The sequence below is a fragment of the Medicago sativa genome, chromosome 7 (genome assembly GCF_051527215.1).
Source record: "Medicago sativa cultivar Bolivia chromosome 7, Bolivia_mono, whole genome shotgun sequence".
Lineage (NCBI taxonomy): Eukaryota > Viridiplantae > Streptophyta > Magnoliopsida > Fabales > Fabaceae > Medicago > Medicago sativa.
Window position 1 is genome coordinate 3,220,582 of NC_140755.1, and position 6,033 is coordinate 3,226,614.

Below are 6,033 nucleotides of genomic sequence, written 5' to 3' on the forward strand. Positions count from 1 at the left end.
CCCTTTTTTACTAGGAAGGCCATAATGTGGCCGATTTGCATTGAATCTTAGCGTGTGACAATTCGTTGGATAGGTAAACAACATAACTATGACTTCCATGGGATATTTTTGCATTCTCTAAAAATTCAGCCAAAATGGGGGTTAAGAAAATATCCTCGTTAATTTGGGACATTACTCGTTTTCGACCCTTTTTTAGTAGGAAGGCCATAATGTGGCCGATTTGCATTGAATCTTAGCGTGTGACAATTCGTTGGATAGGTAAACAACATAACTACGACTTCCATGGGATATTTTTGCATTCTCTAAAAATTCAGCCAAAATGGGGGTTAAGAAAATATCCTCGTTAATTTGGGACATTACTCGTATTCGACCCTTTTTTAGTAGGAAGGCCATAATGTAGCCGATTTGCATTGAATCTTAGCGTGTGACAATTCGTTGGATAGGTAAACAACGTAACTACGACTTCCATGGGATATTTTTGCATTCTCTAAAAATTCAGCCAAAATGAAGGTTAAGAAAATCCCCTCGTTAATTTAGGACATTACTCGTTTTCGACCCTTTTTTATAAGGAAGGCCATAAAGTGGCCGGTTTGTATTGAATCTTAGCATGGGACAATTTGTTGGATAGGTAAACAACATAGCTACGACTTCCATGGGATATTTTTGCATTTTTTAAAAATTCAGCCAAAATGGAGGTTAAGAAAATCTCCTCGTTAATTTGGGACATTACTCGTTTTCGACCCTTTTTTACTAGGAAGGCCATAATGTGGCCGATTTGCATTGAATCTTAGCGTGTGACAATTCGTTGGATAGGTAAACAACATAACTACGACTTCCATGGGATATTTTTGCATTCTCTAAAAATTCAGCCAAAATGGGGGTTAAGAAAATATCCTCGTTAATTTGGGACATTACTCGTTTTCGACCCTTTTTTACTAGGAAGGCCATAATGTGGCCGATTTGCATTGAATCTTAGCGTGTGACAATTCGTTGGATAGGTAAACAACATAACTACGACTTCCATGGGATATTTTTGCATTCTCTAAAAATTCAGCCAAAATGGGGGTTAAGAAAATATCCTCGTTAATTTGGGACATTACTCGTTTTCGACCCTTTTTTACTAGGAAGGCCATAATGTGGCCGATTTGCATTGAATCTTAGCGTGTGACAATTCGTTGGATAGGTAAACAACATAACTATGACTTCCATGGAATATTTTTGCATTCTCTAAAAATTCAGCCAAAATGGGGGTTAAGAAAATATCCTCGTTAATTTGGGACATTACTCGTTTTCGACCCTTTTTTAGTAGGAAGGCCATAATGTGGCCGATTTGCATTGAATCTTAGCGTGTGACAATTCGTTGGATAGGTAAACAACATAACTACGACTTCCATGGGATATTTTTGCATTCTCTAAAAATTCAGCCAAAATGGGGGTTAAGAAAATATCCTCGTTAATTTGGGACATTACTCGTTTTCGACCCTTTTTTACTAGGAAGGCCATAATGTGGCCGATTTGCATTGAATCTTAGCGTGTGACAATTCGTTGGATAGGTAAACAACATAACTATGACTTCCATGGAATATTTTTGCACTTCCATGGAATATTTTTGCATTCTCTAAAAATTCAGCCAAAATGGGGGTTAAGAAAATATCCTCGTTAATTTGGGACATTACTCGTTTTCGACCCTTTTTTAGTAGGAAGGCCATAATGTGGCCGATTTGCATTGAATCTTAGCGTGTGAAAATTCGTTGGATAGGTAAACAACGTAACTACGACTTCCATGGGATATTTTTGCATTCTCTAAAAATTCAGCCAAAATGAAGGTTAAGAAAATCCCCTCGTTAATTTAGGACATTACTCGTTTTCGACCCTTTTTTATAAGGAAGGCCATAAAGTGGCCGGTTTGTATTGAATCTTAGCATGGGACAATTTGTTGGATAGGTAAACAACATAGCTACGACTTCCATGGGATATTTTTGCATTTTTTAAAAATTCAGCCAAAATGGAGGTTAAGAAAATCTCCTCGTTAATTTGGGACATTACTCGTTTTCGACCCTTTTTTACTAGGAAGGCCATAATGTGGCCGATTTGCATTGAATCTTAGCGTGTGACAATTCGTTGGATAGGTAAACAACATAACTACGACTTCCATGAGATATTTTTGCATTCTCTAAAAATTCAGCCAAAATGGGGGTTAAGAAAATATCCTCGTTAATTTGGGACATTACTCGTTTTCGACCCTTTTTTACTAGGAAGGCCATAATGTGGCCGATTTGCATTGAATCTTAGCGTGTGACAATTCGTTGGATAGGTAAACAACATAACTACGACTTCCATGGGATATTTTTGCATTCTCTAAAAATTCAGCCAAAATGGGGGTTAAGAAAATATCCTCGTTAATTTGGGACATTACTCGTTTTCGACCCTTTTTTACTAGGAAGGCCATAATGTGGCCGATTTGCATTGAATCTTAGCGTGTGACAATTCGTTGGATAGGTAAACAACATAACTACGACTTCCATGGGATATTTTTGCATTCTCTAAAAATTCAGCCAAAATGGGGGTTAAGAAAATATCCTCGTTAATTTGGGACATTACTCGTTTTCGACCCTTTTTTAGTAGGAAGGCCATAATGTGGCCGATTTGCATTGAATCTTAGCGTGTGACAATTCGTTGGATAGGTAAACAACATAACTACGACTTCCATGGGATATTTTTGCATTCTCTAAAAATTCAGCCAAAATGGGGGTTAAGAAAATATCCTCGTTAATTTGGGACATTACTCGTTTTCGTCCCTTTTTTAGTAGGAAGGCCATAATGTGGCCGATTTGCATTGAATCTTAGCGTGTGACAATTCGTTGGATAGGTAAACAACATAACTACGACTTCCATGGGATATTTTTGCATTCTCTAAAAATTCAGCCAAAATGGGGGTTAAGAAAATATCCTCGTTAATTTGGGACATTACTCGTTTTCGACCCTTTTTTAGTAGGAAGGCCATAATGTAGCCGATTTGCATTGAATCTTAGCGTGTGACAATTCGTTGGATAGGTAAACAACGTAACTACGACTTCCATGGGATATTTTTGCATTCTCTAAAAATTCAGCCAAAATGGGGGTTAAGAAAATATCCTCGTTAATTTGGGACATTACTCGTTTTCGACCCTTTTTTAGTAGGAAGGCCATAATGTAGCCGATTTGCATTGAATCTTAGCGTGTGACAATTCGTTGGATAGGTAAACAACGTAACTACGACTTCCATGGGATATTTTTGCATTCTCTAAAAATTCAGCCAAAATGAAGGTTAAGAAAATCCCCTCGTTAATTTAGGACATTACTCGTTTTCGACCCTTTTTTATAAGGAAGGCCATAAAGTGGCCGGTTTGTATTGAATCTTAGCATGGGACAATTTGTTGGATAGGTAAACAACATAGCTACGACTTCCATGGGATATTTTTGCATTTTTTAAAAATTCAGCCAAAATGGAGGTTAAGAAAATCTCCTCGTTAATTTGGGACATTACTCGTTTTCGACCCTTTTTTACTAGGAAGGCCATAATGTGGCCGATTTGCATTGAATCTTAGCGTGTGACAATTCGTTGGATAGGTAAACAACATAACTACGACTTCCATGGGATATTTTTGCATTCTCTAAAAATTCAGCCAAAATAGGTGTTAAGAAAATATCCTCGTTAATTTGGGACATTACTCGTTTTCGACCCTTTTTTACTAGGAAGGCCATAATGTGGCCGATTTGCATTGAATCTTAGCGTGTGACAATTCGTTGGATAGGTAAACAACATAACTACGACTTCCATGGGATATTTTTGCATTCTCTAAAAATTCAGCCAAAATGGGGGTTAAGAAAATATCCTCGTTAATTTGGGACATTACTCGTTTTCGACCCTTTTTTACTAGGAAGGCCATAATGTGGCCGATTTGCATTGAATCTTAGCGTGTGACAATTCGTTGGATAGGTAAACAACATAACTATGACTTCCATGGAATATTTTTGCATTCTCTAAAAATTCAGCCAAAATGGGGGTTAAGAAAATATCCTCGTTAATTTGGGACATTACTCGTTTTCGACCCTTTTTTAGTAGGAAGGCCATAATGTGGCCGATTTGCATTGAATCTTAGCGTGTGACAATTCGTTGGATAGGTAAACAACATAACTACGACTTCCATGGGTTATTTTTGCATTCTCTAAAAATTCAGCCAAAATGGGGGTTAAGAAAATATCCTCGTTAATTTGGGACATTACTCGTATTCGACCCTTTTTTAGTAGGAAGGCCATAATGTAGCCGATTTGCATTGAATCTTAGCGTGTGACAATTCGTTGGATAGGTAAACAACGTAACTACGACTTCCATGGGATATTTTTGCATTCTCTAAAAATTCAGCCAAAATGAAGGTTAAGAAAATCCCCTCGTTAATTTAGGACATTACTCGTTTTCGACCCTTTTTTATAAGGAAGGCCATAAAGTGGCCGGTTTGTATTGAATCTTAGCATGGGACAATTTGTTGGATAGGTAAACAACATAGCTACGACTTCCATGGGATATTTTTGCATTTTTTAAAAATTCAGCCAAAATGGAGGTTAAGAAAATCTCCTCGTTAATTTGGGACATTACTCGTTTTCGACCCTTTTTTACTAGGAAGGCCATAATGTGGCCGATTTGCATTGAATCTTAGCGTGTGACAATTCGTTGGATAGGTAAACAACATAACTACGACTTCCATGAGATATTTTTGCATTCTCTAAAAATTCAGCCAAAATGGGGGTTAAGAAAATATCCTCGTTAATTTGGGACATTACTCGTTTTCGACCCTTTTTTACTAGGAAGGCCATAATGTGGCCGATTTGCATTGAATCTTAGCGTGTGACAATTCGTTGGATAGGTAAACAACATAACTACGACTTCCATGGGATATTTTTGCATTCTCTAAAAATTCAGCCAAAATGGGGGTTAAGAAAATATCCTCGTTAATTTGGGACATTACTCGTTTTCGACCCTTTTTTACTAGGAAGGCCATAATGTGGCCGATTTGCATTGAATCTTAGCGTGTGACAATTCGTTGGATAGGTAAACAACATAACTACGACTTCCATGGGATATTTTTGCATTCTCTAAAAATTCAGCCAAAATGGGGGTTAAGAAAATATCCTCGTTAATTTGGGACATTACTCGTTTTCGACCCTTTTTTAGTAGGAAGGCCATAATGTGGCCGATTTGCATTGAATCTTAGCATGTGACAATTCGTTGGATAGGTAAACAACATAACTACGACTTCCATGGGATATTTTTGCATTCTCTAAAAATTCAGCCAAAATGGGGGTTAAGAAAATATCCTCGTTAATTTGGGACATTACTCGTTTTCGTCCCTTTTTTAGTAGGAAGGCCATAATGTGGCCGATTTGCATTGAATCTTAGCGTGTGACAATTCGTTGGATAGGTAAACAACATAACTACGACTTCCATGGGATATTTTTGCATTCTCTAAAAATTCAGCCAAAATGGGGGTTAAGAAAATATCCTCGTTAATTTGGGACATTACTCGTTTTCGACCCTTTTTTAGTAGGAAGGCCATAATGTAGCCGATTTGCATTGAATCTTAGCGTGTGACAATTCGTTGGATAGGTAAACAACGTAACTACGACTTCCATGGGATATTTTTGCATTCTCTAAAAATTCAGCCAAAATGGGGGTTAAGAAAATATCCTCGTTAATTTGGGACATTACTCGTTTTCGACCCTTTTTTAGTAGGAAGGCCATAATGTAGCCGATTTGCATTGAATCTTAGCGTGTGACAATTCGTTGGATAGGTAAACAACGTAACTACGACTTCCATGGGATATTTTTGCATTCTCTAAAAATTCAGCCAAAATGAAGGTTAAGAAAATCCCCTCGTTAATCTAGGACATTACTCGTTTTCGACCCTTTTTTATAAGGAAGGCCATAAAGTGGCCGGTTTGTATTGAATCTTAGCATGGGACAATTTGTTGGATAGGTAAACAACATAGCTACGA